Raw genomic sequence first — 17,784 nt, 5'->3', positions numbered from 1 at the left:
AGAATATTTTTTCAGCTACTAAAGGGCCAATAGGCGTGGGTTTTGGAGAATATTTTTTTCAGCTACTAAAGGGCCAATGGGCGTGGGTTTTTGGAGAATATTTTTCAACAAATATAAGTTTAATAGGCGTGGATTTTTAAAATAATATTTTTAACTACTATAAGTGGAGTTTTAAAGATTATCTTCAATAATTTCTTTAAATCCCATTCCAATGAAGATAGCCGCATCAATATTACATTTAGATTAACATAATCCTAAGATTGTTCTCTCTTAATTTGATTTCATTTAAGTTATCGAACAACATCGAAAAAATAGTCGAGACTGGTCTCAGTATAATATGTATGTGGAAACAAAAAAGCCCCGAATGAGCACATTTCTATGTGAAAATAAATCACTTGGAAAATTCGTGGACTATTAAAGACCGCGTTTTTTTTAATACCTGTCAATATAAGCGAAAATATAGTACAAACACTAATAAAATCTAATTTGTGAGAAATCGATTACCGCCTATCAACGTTTGTGTACGAAACCGGTAGATGCATCTAACTATTTAGCGAAACTAAAATAAAATTAAAGGATGTGCATATTTTGCATGACAATAAATAAAAATAACAGAGTAACACGTAAAAAGAAGGGGATTATATGGGCGATATCCTAAAAAATGGACAAATATCGATCATTTTAGTTAAGAAGATACCAAAATATCTAATATTTTGGATACCTTTAGATTGATATATGCAATTTTCAATACCAAGCAACCTAGGAATAATAGCAATGTGTGTGCAAAGCTCTATCTTGAATATTAAGTTCGGACGTGGACATTCAAAAATGCAAGGAGCAAACGAAATATGAAACTACAAACACTCAAGAGGAAAATTTGGGGATCGAAACATACCGAATAACTCGCGTGATATTGTTTACCCACGAAAGTCAATTAGTAATCCCTTAAATACCAAGGATAAAAAGTTATATGGGGGCAATACCGAAACGTTAACCTATATTTTGTAATAGGAAGTTTTGCCTCACTATAGACAGACAAAAATAATAATTTATTTAGTTAACAAGTTGAAGAGGTGCAACAGATATTGCTCTACTGCCGTAGCGACTGCGTCTGTGTGAATACCATTCATACCTGCTTGATAGGAATCTTGATCTAGAGGTTCGATTTTATCTTTGGGCCTCTCTCTCTCTACATCAGTTAGTTCTGTCCATAAGACTATGACAAGGGCGTTCCCGACGAAATATAATTGTGTCGATAGACGAGTAAGATCATGAAGATGATCCACTGGAGTCATCAGAACACACTCTGGTGCAGTCCTCTGGGCAGCATTCTGGCAGGTCTGGATATTCTTCCATTGCATATAACTTACATTCGTAAATTACATTGGCGCCGCATGGCTTACCACTGACCAGCCTGTTGCTTTATAAGAGGTATTTTCAGAGCCCAAAGTGCTGCCGGCTAGTGACTAGAGGACCTTGTTCCTACTTGTCAACTTACCGCATAAAGGAGTGGCTTCCGAAGACGATTTGAAAATGTCGAACGTTCTAGTGGTCGGAATTAGAATTGGCCATTGTGTTTAGCGAGAGCTTCATCAGTTATGTGGTGAATAGTTTGGTTGTTAATTTTGTGGCGGATATTTTCATATTCCTCAGATGGAAGAAATTTACGAGATCAGCTATGCAGAAGTTTAACCTCTCACAAATGTCATCAATAATGGGACCCGACGCCATGGTCGTACAATCATCCCCATACATTACGATATCTATGCCGTCCAGTGGTTGTGGAATATCACAAAGGTAGAGTTCCGGAGATATGAACCCTCCTTGGGGAACTCTCTGTTGCACTCTACAGGGTTTAGACTTCCTGTTTCTGAATTCCACATACGAACATCATATATAGTTGATTATTCAACGTTTAAAAAACGGTCGAAATTTTGTCTTCTCTATATCCTCTTCAGGGATATAGCATGTCATGGTTGACGGTATCGAAGCCAAGTCCTCTGCTTATATGTGTGGAAATGGCGTGTAATGCTGTTGTTGTGCTGTGCATCTTACGGAATCCATGTCGATATTGATAATATTTGGTAGGAAGGGGTTAGGCTTATATGCCTGGCATCCAGCCAGTCTTTCGTAGCATCCTCCTGTCTTATGTATACTTTAAAGAGTGTGAAAAAGTTCAGTTCAGCCCTATTGAGTCAACAGTTTTAGATCCTTTTTAGGTCCTACGTATTAGCGTCGCTACCACAGCTAATGAATGCATTTCTTCCTGGCCATATTTTGATTAATTTGTACCAGTGGGAGAGCCACGGAAAGGCACAGCATCATGTGGATCTAGTCTGATACAATATGGTTTACAGAATCTCATGTGGTGAACAGTGACATGTTATGTTGTCTTCTCTGCTGTCTCTTTTGTGGTTAATCTGAATCTCTATGGATTTAATATATCGTTTTACTTTATAATAAAAAGGCATACTCATTAAGAGCTTTTTTGTGATGTAGGTTTTTGTGTTCAGATCGGGAATACCCTCTCACCTATGGGTACAATGTTATGTGGGGTGCCGCAAGGCTCGGTATTGTCTCCCCATCTATATAACATTTCCATTAACGATTTCCCTCATGAAGTATATGGATCAAAGGGTATACTTTTTGCCGATGATTCTCTTCTCTTGGCACATGATGAATCTCCATTGGATGCACTACAGCGTGTCTCAACGCATCTTAATGAAGTAAGCAATTTTTATTCTGATTGGGGTATCAAAATTAATGTGGCTAAAAGTAATGCTATATTACTAATTTACAAAGTAAGTTTAAGGCCGGTACTCCTGTATGCCTTCACTATTTGGTTTAGCATTTCGCCTACAACAATGAAAAAATTTGAAATTTTTGAGCGTCATGTGCTTCGGAAGTGCATAGGTCGAAATTTTCAATTGCCCAATACACGTTTTTAATGATTTTATTTATACGTTAATATTTGTTTTCAAAATTAATAGAAGATTTGTCTAAAGAGTTTCATTTCTACGAAAGTATTTAATTAATGGTTTGGTGCACAACATTGACAAAGTGACATATCACAAATTTAATTGTGTTTGCGACAAACCTCGACATATGAATGTAGTAAATTATAGGCTTTAAAATTATTGAAGTGTGTATTTTCTCTTATTTGTGTACGGCCTACTGCAAGAACGGTTAAATAATGTACATAATACATGTTATTGCATACGTTAAAAAGGTGAAAATATGGATGATGAAGATTTTCCAAGATTTCGAAACGTTATATACAAATTTTTCCAAAAAAAAAAAAAACATGATTTTCACTTTCTTTTGGAAAGTACAAAGTTTTTAAAATAGGGTGGTGAAATAATCTCAAACAATGCAATTAAAGAATGTGTAGGGTTTTCCATATGGGACAGACCTGTTACTTTTGAAGCTTTTACTTTTGGACATTCGACAAGTAGAAAATACTTCATTACTTAAATTATTAAAATTACAAGATATTGAAAATCACCACAGTCACCGTTCGCAAAATTTAAACTACTGTGATCTGGCAAATAGCTTCGCGACAACAGCACCCACATTAATTGGGTGGTTTGATATGGACCACTTTTATTTTGAACAGGAATTTTGAAACCCATTTTTTCTTTTGAAATATAGGTCCATGTTTTGACGTAGCCCTCACATAAAGGTAAACCATTATAGGTTTTTGTTAAACAGCATTTTCCCACTGAAGAGGTTGTAATTTCGATTCCGGGTTTTTGAATGGAGAAACGTATCTTGTCAAAAATGTTCAATATATATTTTTTTGTCATAGCCCCCAGTTTCCCGTCTCATTTTCGACATTTTGAAAGTTTTGTTGAATTTCCTCACCGAAGTGTTGTAACTGTAATATCAAGACGTATTTGAAGACAAATTTTGATGGAGGTGTGCGTTTTGGACCGCGGCCCCTATAAAGACGGTATTTTTTTAAAAAATGTTCATGACAAGCATATCGTAAATTTATTATAAACCAGTAAACGGAGTAGTATAGTCGAACATTCAGCGAATTTAAATACCGAGCCAATAATTCGCGATATTTGCACCTTATTGAACGATAAGAGGTCAACAGCTCATCCTTCTTAACCTTTTCGAATCGAAATTTGATATTTTAGTCTCCTTCCCATCTAATCGAAATTTGATATTTTAGTCTCCTTCCCATCGCATACAAAGTTCTATCCAGCGAACAGTACGAACGACTGAAGCCAGTGAGCAATGACATTATTGGACCATACCAATGCAGTTGGCAAATCCACCACTGACCAGATTTTCACTCTGCGCGATATTTAGTTAGGCGCCATATTTAGTATCCTGGAAAAGACACATCGACATATCCGGCTATAAAGCGGCATTCTACAGCCCTGTCCATTTTGAGGTGTTTAAAGCCAAGTTTGCGTTCGGCATTCCTGCAAAATTAATACAGCAATGCAGGTTAATTTTACCTGCTACAAGATCAGCAGTTTAATTCGGAAAGAATCTATCGGAGCTCTTTAATACCAGAGGCAGAGGTGAACAGAAATTGCACTCTGTACACCAAACAACATACCGATGACATACACATACTGGCGAGCGGTAACAGCCAACTTTGAACGAATTGAGAAGGCGCTTGCCAAAGTGGGACTGGCAGTAATTGGCGAGAAGACCAAGCTGATGGAATCAACGTGCATGACGTCCATTAGACTCGGACAAACTGTGGAACTTGAAAACTACAGATTCGAGGTTATGTTAGGTTAGGTTGAAAAGAGGGGTGGATAATACCACCACATGTCCAACATGTGTAGGACATACACATAAGCCAATTGAGGACTGTTCTATGAATCTACGATGTTTTTTGAGGACTCCTTCAGTCTTCTCCATTCACACCCCCTTAGATGGGCTAGTCCGTGAAAAGTGTCATTTCCCAAGAATTGTTTCCGAAGGCATGTAAATGCTGACCAATGGCACAGGAAAAGTTCCAGGGTTTCACTGTCTTCCCCACACGCTCTGCACAAGCTGCTACCTTCGCATCCAATCTTGAGTAGATGTGCCTTTAGGCTGAGGTGTTCCGTAAGAATACCCATCAGTCGGTTTATTTCTTGTTTGTTTAACGTTAGGATTTGCTTAGTTTTGTCTTCATTTGGGTCACATCAACAGCTTCAAAGTAGACAAAGATTTTATATACCTTGGTACCGCCATAAATAAAACTAATGACATCCTCTTTGAAATTCGGAGGAGAATAGTGTTGGACAACAGATGCTACTATGCTCTAAGTAATCATTTTAGAAACAAGACGTTGATACTACCCGTGATGTTGTATGATGCAGTTCTTGAAGTGTTTGAGAGAAAAATTCTCCGAAAGATCTATGGGCCGTTCTGCGTCGACAGTGAATATCGCCGTCGAATGAACCATGAGATCGGACATCGACATAGTGAGACGTATCGAGCTGCAGCGACTACGTTGGCTAGGTCATGTTGTGAGAATAGATGATGATGCCCCAGCTTTATTAAGCTCGGCTTATGGAACAAGTGTTCTGGCACAAACCAGCTAAGTAAGAGCGACCAGTTCGTCTAAATATTACCCGTTCATTCCTGCTTTAAGAAAATCTTCTCAATCTTGAGATTACCGTAGAAAGTTTTTTCAAAGTCTTCGATTTATAGAATGTATGTGATGTGTATATGACCTATAATATAATAGAATATAGAATTCCGTTGAAAGGTCTCCAAATTATACAAGACCGTATAAATGCCTTCCGGCTATAGAATACCGTATAAAGACTTTCTAACCCTAGAAAGGGCTTTCATATTAAAATATGGTTTATAGATCTTATATCTAGAGAAGAACCTAGAAAAAATACTATCTATAGCAGGCTGTATAAAAACATCTGCCTATAAAGGCGGTATAAAGTTCTTCTATTTATAGAATATGGAATAAGTTCTTCTATTTATTGAAGACCATATACAAATTTCCTTTAATCTCTCTGTCACCCGAAAAAACCACTCCCTTTACTGCACGTTAAAACAAAAAGTGCATTATTTATGCACATTTCATTCAATAATCATCATCAGATTATCAACGAACGACCGACCGACCAACGCTCACGGATTGATTGATTACTACAAATGTAAACGAGCTTTAACAGGGAGATTACGGACGGGTAAACAAAAAAACAAAACGGGCGTAGTTTTGTGGTGACACACACACAGAGTAGTAGGCACAAGTAGAAAGAGATGCAGCAATCGAAAGAAATTGATTTTGGCATTTCAGTTGTGTAAAATTGTTATTCGGAACGCATCGCAGAAAATAACGACAAAACTATACGGCGATTCCCTGCCGGGCAGAAACTTACACTTCCATTTACATTTCATATTACAGTCGACGTTACAAACAGAAACAAAGAACATTTGTGAATCGCATGTTTACTTTTTTCAAATTAAAAATAAACGAGGTTTTAAATTCGATTTGAAGAAATTAAGAGAAAAAGTTCTGTAATTGTTTCTTTGTTTCAATTATGACAAAACAGATTTAAAGTTCAGTTCAGCAATGTAATTACAATTCTAAGAAATTCTGTGAGAGTGTCAGTTTTTTTTTGAAAACTGAAAAATCCAAATAAAACTGATTTTAATTTTGTAAAATTCATCAAAACACCGAGTGATTTCAAATAATGAAAATCCCAATAATAATTTTATTTTTACGAGCCGCTTGGGTTGCGGGTCTTGTAAATTTCAATTATGGTAAATATTGAGATGAACTTTTATTCGAATGTGTGATAAGAAGAAATGTTTGTTTGTTTCTATTTTGAGCTGCAGACCCCATAGTTATCACGAAAACGGAGTTTGATGCACTTAAATCGATAAGTGAAAATGAATGGCTTGATTTTGTTCGTCGCGGCATCGAATCGGATAATCAAGAGAAAAGGTATGTAGAAAGATGAAATGAAATTAAGAGCGGTGATTCCTTCGACCATATAGAGACCTATATATTCTATAGTTTCTGTCTATATACAATCCTCGAATGTCTACAGGAGATTGCCAATAAAGACCCTAATCTTCTGACTATAGAAACATTTATAAAGGTTTTTTAGAAGAACCCATTGAGGTATTCAGCTAATAAACGGCCCTCACATGTATACTTTCTTTCTGTTTATGGAAGAACGCCTTCGGTGTATAGATGACCTTTGTATGTCTTCAAAAGACCGCATAAAAGCAATTTGTTTACCGAAGACTTCAAAAAGGCCTAACGTATGCAAATGAACCTCATCTTACTTATATACTTAGCTGGCTTACGAAGGATTGTTCCATAGGTCGAGCTTAAAAAAGATTTCCAAACGCGTCGGTCTTGTGCGCATCTCATCGAATTATTTGAATGACCATTTTCCAAGATGTTGTATTTTACTTGGTCTTTCCATCGGATTCGTGACCTTATATGCTTTTTGAGGTGGGGCATTCATTTCCACAAACATGGTCTGGCCAACGTAATCGCTACAGTGCGTTACGTCTAACTATGTCGATGTCCGGAGAATTTTTCTCTTAAACACTCCAAGAGCTGCCTTATCTTCTTGAGCAAGTACCCAGTGCTTCAGATCCATACAATAGCTCGGGTAATATCAGTGTCTTGTAGAGTGTGAGTTTGGTCTGGCAAGAGGTGGCCTTGCTTTTGATTTCTAAGCTGAAGTTATTAGTTTTGTTTATTGCGGTACCGAGGTATATAAAATTGTTCACTACCTCGAAGCTGTAGTTTTCAAGTTCCACAGTTGGTCCGAGACTACTGGACGTCTTGCGCGTTCAAAAAGACCATCAACATGGTCTTCTCGCCATTTACTGACAGTCTCACTTTGGCAGACTCCTTCTCAATTTGTTCAATGTTGGCTTTTACCGATCGCACTGTTCGACCAATTATGTAGATGTCGTCGACGTAGGGGAGTAACATATGCTATTTGGTGTACAAAGTGTCATTTCAGCTCATTTCATATCGTATGACCGTGGAACAGGTTACATGGCAAGATGTTAAACAGGTCTCATGGCAAAGTTTCACTTTTTCTGAATCCTCGTTGGGTATTGAAGGGCTCCAGGAGGTTCTTTCCGACTTTTACTGCTGACCTTGTGCCTATTAAAGTTATCATGCATAGCCGTATTAATTTGGCATCAATGCTGAACGCAGACATGGCTTTAAATACCTCTGAACCGATAGGGCTGTCGAATGCGGTTTAATAGTCGAAGAATAGGTGGAATGTGTGGATGTGTGTTTTAGTGAGACTTTTCCAGGATTTGGCGCAGAGTGAAAATCTGGTCAATGGTGGATTTGCCAGACCTCGCAAAACCACCATTGACCATTGGTCGCATTGCGCTTATCTATCAATATAAGACCACAGTTCTTCTCCCTGCTGACTGCAGAAGATCTTTTAAAGGATTTCCGTTAATGTCATCCCGTATGGCAGTCGGATACACTATACAGAACTTTTGGCAACACCTTCCCTGTATAAAGGCCTCTATCTGCTCTATAGAAGACCTTATAAACTCCTCTAAAAACATCTATAGACGCCCAAAAGTCCGTATAAGTATCTTTTGTGCTCGGTCTATTCACGATCCACATCTGTTTTCAGGTTACCTTTGAAAGGTGTTGGGTCTATAGGTGACTCTCTAAAGGACTTCCAGTTATAAAGGATCGTATAGAAGTCTATCATTTATCTTAAATATATTTCCTTTCTTTTAGCTTGGAACTAAATCTCTACAATGCAAATGTCACGGTGCAAAATGGTACCATATCACACGCTCAACTATTGGATACGCTACCGAACGATGAAGCCTTGCGAGACAGTGAGGTAGCAGATAAAATTCTAAAATCCTCTCTATATATTTACAATAGTAAATGTGCTCCCAATGGGGTATCGGGTGATAGATGTGAAATAATATTGGGTGAGAAGAATTTACCACGCAACAGTGGACTATGGGCAGAATGTCAACGAATTTTGGAAACCAGGCGTGATGCTCATCATCCATTTAGGAGATTGTTACCACGCCACTACAAAGATGGATTTTATAAGGTAAGGTAATTAAGAGATTTAAGAGAAATTTAATTTAAACAACGCATTTTAGATGTATTCGGAAAATCTGCCCCAACCTCTAAGCATTAGCAAGGAATTGTGTGAAAATACAGTGGAAAAGAAAGTGGCGGAAACGGAAACCATCGTTAGGAGTTTGGCTGTTGTACAATGGGCTCAATTTATATCATCGGATTTAAGTAAAACTGTGGCAACCTCGATGAGTAAGTTCAACGACAATGAGATTTCTATTTAAAAAATAATTTCAAATGTTTATTCCGCAACAGGTAATGGCGCCCCAATTGAATGCTGTAGTAGCCAGAATTATAGAATCCAACCTCGTCACAATCATCCTGCCTGTGCACCTTTGCTAAGAGAAGATTCAAATAGGCGTTATGGTCAGGCCACTTGCTTGAATTATGTTCGCAGTGCTTTGGCTGTTGGCAACACTTGCACTTTTGCAGCTCCCGAACAGGTAAGGAAACTGAAGAGGTTATTTGCATTCATAAATGGACACCTTTGATAGGTGGAATACCAGAGGACTTATATCTGCCTCTAGGTATTCTATCTATCAAAGGCGTGGATTTTTTAAAGAACATTTTTTTAAAGGCCCATCAAAGGCGTGGATTTTTTAAAGAATATTTTTTTAAGGCCCATCAAAGGCGTGGATTTTTTAAAGAATATTTTTTTAAAGGCCCATCAAAGGCGTGGATTTTTTAAAGAATATTTTTTTAAAGGCCCATCAAAGGCGTGGATTTTTTAAAGAATATTTTTTTAAAGGCCCATCAAATGCGTGGATTTTTTGAAGAATATTTTTTTGAAGGCCCATCAAAGGCGTGAATATATTTTTTTTCATTTTCAGCTCAATCAAGCTACTGGTGACTTGGATATGTCCCCTCTATATGGTTTCACAGAATCTGCACGTCAACGTATACGTCTCTATAAAGATGGCCTGTTGAAATCAACTAATCCGGAGCAAATAAAAAATTCCCTTCTCCCATTGGTGACCAAGGACTCACACCATTTCTGTGCCCATCGCCTCGACAAAGAGGGTAGCGATCGTAACAATTGTTTTATGTCTGGTGATTCCCGGGTCAATAGTAATCCCTTCACCATTACCTTATATACGATATTTATGCGTAATCACAATCAATTGGCCACCGCATTAAAAAAGGCCCATCCACAATGGAATGATGAGAAGTTATATCAAACGGCCAAGACTATAAATGTAGATATCTATAAAAGGATTGTATTGAAGGAATGGTTGGTCAATGTGTTGGGTAGAAGTATGGTCGGAGAAATTGAGAAGGAACAACGGAAAATCGGAAAAAGTGGAACTTCAGTGGAAGTATCCAATGAATATGCCATTGCTGCGTCACGTTTTTATTTATCCATGATGCCGAATGATGTGCATAATTATGGGTTCGGGGATGTTTCAGCTTCGAGCACAGTACCACCCACAGATATTTTCACCTTAAAGGATCAGTTGTATAATTCGAATATAAGTTATACCGCCCAGAAGTTAGATGAAATCCTAAATGCTGTCATTCATCAACGTACCATGCGTATGGATAATTCTTATGTGGAGAGTGTAAGTAGAAATAATTGTTGTTACAAATTGGAAAAAATTAAGGGCATTTTTTTACAGCTTGTTTCCAATTCGGTAAAACGTCCAACACACAGCGATGCCTTGGCATTTGATATCCAGCGGGGACGGGATCATGGCCTACAACCCTACTATAAATATTTAGAAGTTTGCACCAATGTTAAAATGTCGAAATGGGATGATCTGAAACAATTTATTGCTACTGAGGTAAGAATGCATCCTTATCAGTTTTTTTGGTACTAATGGTACTGACATTGTTGTATTTCTTTATTCTTAGGACATTGAAAAACTTAAAAAGGTCTATCAAAATTGGCAGGATATTGATCTAATTGTTGGTGGCATCTCTGAAATCCCAGCTAAGGATGCTGCCGTTGGACCAACTTTCCAATGTATTATTGGTAAGTGAATAAAATATTTTTTAAAAATGTTGGGGAATATGACTATAATTGGGTTATATAACCGTCCATAGATTTTTTTCATTTATTGAAGTCCATTGATAAACTAGATTCAGTATTATTAATGGATGATATCCTAGGTCTTTTATATGTAGGACATCTGAAAAGCCCTCGACCAAGGAAATAAAAAAAAATATATAAGGAGTTATTTCTACAGAAGCAGACTTTTATACGCCTACTTCTAATAGAAGTCTTTATTTATTTATTGGTGACCTTCTACAGGTGTTCCATATGTTTTCTATAGTATATGGAAGACCTGTTTAATGACCACAATTAGGGTTTCTATTTAAAAATACCTATTTATAGAAGATCTATGCTGGTGTTTCTATCAATAGTAGAAATATAAGGCCTAACAATGAACAATGGCTGAAATCGCGATTTTCGTGGCATAAAATATTTCCCGACATTCTAGCTTCCCCAAATTTGGTGTGTAAAATTCTAAAGTTAGAAAAATGGATTTGTGAAAAATGGGCGGGTATTTTGGGTCCGTTTTCAACCGAGTTGGCTGTAATTTCGTATTTTGGGTTCTCATTGTATAGAGAATATCCCTACAAAAAATGATCAATATTGAACTAGTTTTTCGGATAGACCCCATATAACGGTATACCCCATTATTCCGAATTTTTGGGATTTTGCACGTTCTTTAAACTACTTGGCTGTTTAAGGTTTTAATTGGGTATCAAATCATCCTACCAAAAACTATCGGTATTGGTCAAATATCAGTTAGTTTTAGTACGTTTTTCATCCAAGTTGGCTGTAATTTTCTATTTTGGATTCCCATTTATTGGAATGACTGATGTCACAAGTAGGGACGAATCTAAACTATCTGAAGTATTTATACCCTACACAACTGTGTTGTCAGGGTATTATAGCTTTGTGCAGCCCAAAGAGTTTGTAACGCCGCGAAATATTGGTCCTAGACCCACCATTAAGTATACCGATCGTCTTATCTCGACTAGCTGAGTCAATTTAGACATGTGTGTCCGTCCGTCCGTCTGTCCATTATAATTTGTAAACACGATACAGACCACAGTTATGGACCAATCTTCACGAAATTTTTCATGTAGGAAGAGTTTTGGCCAATGAAGACCCCTATTGTTTTTGGTAAAGATCGGTTAATATTAAGAGGATGATATGGATCAAATATCTAATTTTTGTCGGTTTTTCTGGTCGCTCTAGAGGCCGCAAATATGACCCGAACATCGCGAAATTTTACATGGAGAAGAGGATTGGGCTGGAGAATATGCATGCCTGCTCTGATAAAGATCGGTCATTATTTAGCGGTTCGAATGGACCCTGACTTTTGTGTGAAAAATGACAAAATTTGTATTCTATGAAGCATATAGACCCGCGAAGTTGATAGTGTATTCAAGAGGAATGGTTGACCTTCAAAACCAATTACATTGTCGTATGTACTCGGATGTGGGAGTTACACACAAATATTTACAGGTGCTTACGTATTCAGATATTATTTATTATCCCATTACCTCATTAGAGGCCGGAAATATAGCGATGATCCCTTTACAATATTCCATGAAGTTGCAATTATGGTCAAAGACAACGCCTATAATTTTCGATGATGATCTGATTAAAATTTTGGGATGAAGTGGACCAAAAACTTAACTTTTTGTGTGTTTTCTAGTCGAATATAGGCGAACATCACAACACAACCCACTGTGAAGGGAATCGGAATAAACATCCGAGTTCCTTGGTAGTTGTGTAGGGTATCGTATGGTTTGTTTAACTAAACTGTGGCTGGTTGAACTGTCAGACCCCTAGCTAAAACTAGGATCGATTCTTCAACATCCATTGTACACAATATTTCATATATAGGTACTTCTAAATACTTTCTCATTTCGGGAAAGACTATCCCATTGTAGTTTAAAATCTGTGGGCGGAGCAGTATATTCGGACGGGGCCGACCATTGGATACTCTACACGAAAATCTAACTTTCTGTGGTTCTATATTCTGAGCTTGGACAATATTTCGCGATATTTGCAACCTCTTGACCGTATAGAGTAAAATATTACTAATATTCAGTACAGCCCTTCTAATTACTTGTATATAGATCGACAAAGAATTATGTTTTCGGTCCACTTCATGCCAATATTACACTGTGGAACACAAAAATTACCGGGAAATTCCAACAGATTGTGAAAGAGCTAAAAAAAGAAGACACGTGTATCGGCGTTTTGAAAGTTTACGTCGGGAAGTAACCTAAAAAGGGGGGACAATATTCCCCCTTTTCTAGAATTTTTATAATTTTCGAATTATGATTTCACGAAATCCTTGCATTTTAGGTATATAGTGCTTACGGCAATATTACTGATAAAATATCGGGGAATATTTTGCTATACAACTTTAACCCTCAACCGACTCATTAAAGGGGTCTTTTCGGTCCCCTTTTCTTAAAAACTATTGAATATAAATATATAGTTTATTCTGAGACTTGAAGTGGATTTTGACGTAGAATATGTTATTCTTTGACATTATATACCTCCCGACGTAAACTTTCAAAACGCCAATACACGTGTCTTCTTTTTTTAGCCCCTCTTTCATAATCTGTTGGAATTTCCCGGTAATTATCAAAAAAATTCAAATTTGTCGCACAGTGTTATTATATGATCATCACTGAAATTTATAGACGTTGTGCTTGACCATACTTGGATTCTCATGAAAAATTTCAAAGCGATCGGCGCTATTTTTCCGACCTCTAGTGTGGCAATGGGTTACTAAATAATATCTAAATACGTAAGCACCTGTAAATATTTAAGTGTAACTCCCACATCCGAGTACATATGACATTATAATTGGTATCAATTTAAAGGCCAATATATACTATCAACTTCTCGGGTCTATGTCCTTCGCTATAGAATACAAATTTTGTCATTTTTCACATGTCCAATCTTTATCAAAACAGGCATGCTTATTCGTGGGCCCGATCCCCTTCTCCATGCAAAAATTCACGATGTTTGAGACTAATTGCGGCCTTTGGAGCGACCAGGAAGTCAGACAAAAATAAAGTTTTTGGTCTATTTCATGCCTAAATATTAACCTATCTTTACCAAAAGGGGTCTTTATTGCAAAATTTCGCGAAGATTAGTCCATAACTGTGGCCTGTAACTTGTTTACACCTTATAATTTATACACGGACACACATATCTAGATTGACTCAGCTAGTCGAGATATGAGATCGATATACCTAAAGGTGAGTCTATTAATAATTCGTTCATTAGCTGACACTTTTTGGCATGATATAAAACTAGGAGTTTCTACAACAACATATGAATAGTTCCTGTAACACTTTGTTACATTTTCAGTTTTACTCCACGAAAAAAACGATAAAAGTATTTGAAATATTATGTTGGGGAAAAAGAATTCCATTAGGCCGGTCGTTGAAAATGTCGATAATATCGGAGAAATGATCGATGCTGACCGACATTCTAGCAGTCGTAACATCGCTCAGGAGCTAAAACTCGACCATAAACCTGTTTTAAACCATTTACACAAAGCTGGATTTGGGTGCCACAGCAATCAAAAAAATTAGATGGATAGAATTTCCATTTGCGAAGAGTTGGCCAAACGGAATGGGATAGACTCATTTATTTAACGGATGGTGATTGGAGATGAGAAATGGATCACATACGATAACCCTGCTCGTGCTCAAAGAGCGGTGAATCACCTCAAACGGTGGCCAAACCAGGAAGGTTCTGCTATGCATTTGGTGGGACTGAAAGGGCATTATTCATTATGAGTTGCTTCCATATGGCCAAACGCTAAATTCTGAGCTCTACTGTCAACAACTAGATCGTTTGAAGATAGCAATTGACCAGAAACGAATAATAAAACCTGTGTGTAACTCCGAAGACTCCCCTGTAAAAAATAGGGTGGGGGTAGCAGCACCGACTGGCACCTTTTTTATTTGTTCGTATAACCATGAAGACTTATACAAAATTTTTTTTTTTAACAGAACATGTAGAAGCAAGATCCTTTATCTAAATAAGACCTATAGAAGTTCTTCCATATAAACAGAATAAATAATAACTACAGAAGCCCTATACACCTTCAGGATATATACATATAGCTACGACAAAAATGTAGTAATATCAGGTTTAAGCCCCTTGTGTCTTTGTACCCTACCCGTTTCACACAATTTTGAAACGATAATTAATTATAGAAAACATTAATTGAATCTCCTATCTATAGAAGGAATATATTAGGTCTTAAAAATAGAAAAGAGTTATAGAACGGTTTCATCGATAGAAGTTCCTAATTTTACGCGGAATACATATGAAGTCTATTTTTAAAGAAGGATTCTCATTTATACTAAAAGGATTATTTTTATTTATACAAGGTCCCTACATCTTTTTTCTATAAAATACCATCTGAAGTCGACTAAATAAAAATTCCCCATAAAGGTGTTGTAGACATGGAAGACCCTTTAAAGGGCCTCTTTCCTTTCCATTTGAAGGTGATTTTTAGATAGTATCATATATAGCATTTCCACATTAAATGAAACCTTTTACAAATTAAATGAACCCTTTTCCAAATTAAATGAAACCTTTTCCAAATTAAATGAAACCTTTTCCAAATTAAATGAAACCTTTTCCAAATTAAATGAAACCTTTTCCAATTGAAATGAAACCTTTTACAAATAGAATGAAACCTTTTCCAATTGAAATGAAACCTTTTACAAATAGAATGAAACTTTTTCCAAATTAAATGAAACCTTTATTCTTATCTAAGGAAATATAATATTTGCAGTAATTTTAAACCAATATTTGAAAATTAAATTAAAGAATATTAACAAATATAGTTGTATGGCTATGTAATTAACATAAATATTCTTTAATTCGGTGTGATTTCATTTAATATCTTTACTACATAAAACTAAATAAATAGTAATACAAACTGGGGTATTTCTTGACATTTTAATAAATAAATATTTTAGAACAAGAATTGAATACCCGGTCCTAAATGCGAAATACATATTTGACTTAATAAATTGTTGATGATAAGGTAACTGCTTATCTTAATGAAGAAGTTCCCGACTTGCAGCTTGTGGGATTTTCAAAACCATGTCCATAACGTAGTTAGAACAATCTTGCCGAGTAAGTTTTTGAATACTTCGCTCGATTACATCAACAATGTTATGTTCCATTGAAACGTCACACAGATCAGCTCTTGCACATAATTTTATTTTTGAAAATGCATTTTCGATTGGATTTAGCATTGGAGAATAAGGCAGTAAGAATTTAAGGTTGCATCTTTTGGATTCGATCAAATTTTTTATGTCATGTCGCTTGTGTATTTGAGCGTTATTTTCCAACTCTGGATTGATTTTCTCAAAAAAAAAAAATTCTATAAATAATTTAAATCTATCTGCATTGACACTGGAATTAGAAACGATTGTGTGATGTACAACTCCCGCGTTGTTTATTGCTGCAATTATAGTGACATTACGACCTCTGACCGTAGGCAACACAATGTGTGCTCTTGTTCCTTGTCTTGAACGGGCTTGGGTTCTTCGTATGTGAAGATTAAATCCACACTCATCAATGAATATTAATTTTTCTCCTTGTTGAGGTATCCATTTTGTAAAGTCTTGAGCATATTTTTGTCTCTTGATGAGTGTGGATTTAATCTTCACATACGAAGAACCCAAGCCCGTTCAAGACAAGGAACAAGAGCACACATTGTGTTGCCTACGGTCAGAGGTCGTAATGTAAGATAAGCAGTTACCTTATCATCAACAATTTATTAAGTCAAATATGTATTTCGCATTTAGGACCGGGTATTCAATTCTTGTTCTTAAATATTTATTTATTAAAATGTCAAGAAATACCCCAGTTTGTATTACTATTTATTTAGTTTTATGTAGTAAAGATATTAAATGAAATCACACAGAATTAAAGAATATTTATGTTAATTACATAGCCATACAACTATATTTGTTAATATTCTTTGATTTAATTTTCAAATATTGGTTTAAAATTAGTGCAAATATTATATTTCCTTAGATAAGAATAAAGGTTTCATTTAATTTGGAAAAAGTTTCATTCTATTTGTAAAAGGTTTCATTTCTATTGGAAAAGGTTTCATTTAATTTGGAAAAGGTTTCATTTAATTTGGAAAAGGTTTCATTTAATTTGTAAAAGGTTTCATTTAATCTGGAAATGCTATATATCAATAAGATGCCTGGAAAATGTGACCAGAAAAATATTGTAAAATATTACAAAAATGTCATCATGGGGCATCTACTTTTAGCCCGGAGAAGTTCCTATTGATTCTAAGAGATGTGATAGGGTATAATTACCCTATAATTTTATGATAATGTTATTTACACTGTAGGCTCATATTTTAATATAGTTCTCCATAGGTGGACTTTTGAACCGAAGGGTAATGATTGGCATTTCAGGTCTGAGAGGATTAAATATCTCCTCATGAATTTTTTTCTCAATAACATAGGCCAATATAATTTTGGAGTGGGCCGGTTCCGCAATATGCGGTAGCAACGTATGTACAAAATGTCAAAGCTTTCAAAAATGTTCAAAGCCATTTTAAATATTGAGACCTCTATTAACTCTATGACAAATTTAACATAAACTCCACTCCATAGTTTAGTCCCTACATAAACTCGATTTTTTATATTGACTTACTGGGTCAATATAAAAA

The sequence above is a fragment of the Musca vetustissima genome, unplaced genomic scaffold, assembly GCF_032173495.1.
Source record: "Musca vetustissima isolate MV318-11 ecotype Yass unplaced genomic scaffold, APGP_CSIRO_Mvet_v1 utg36989, whole genome shotgun sequence".
Lineage (NCBI taxonomy): Eukaryota > Metazoa > Arthropoda > Insecta > Diptera > Muscidae > Musca > Musca vetustissima.
This window is presented reverse-complemented; position numbering follows the sequence as displayed.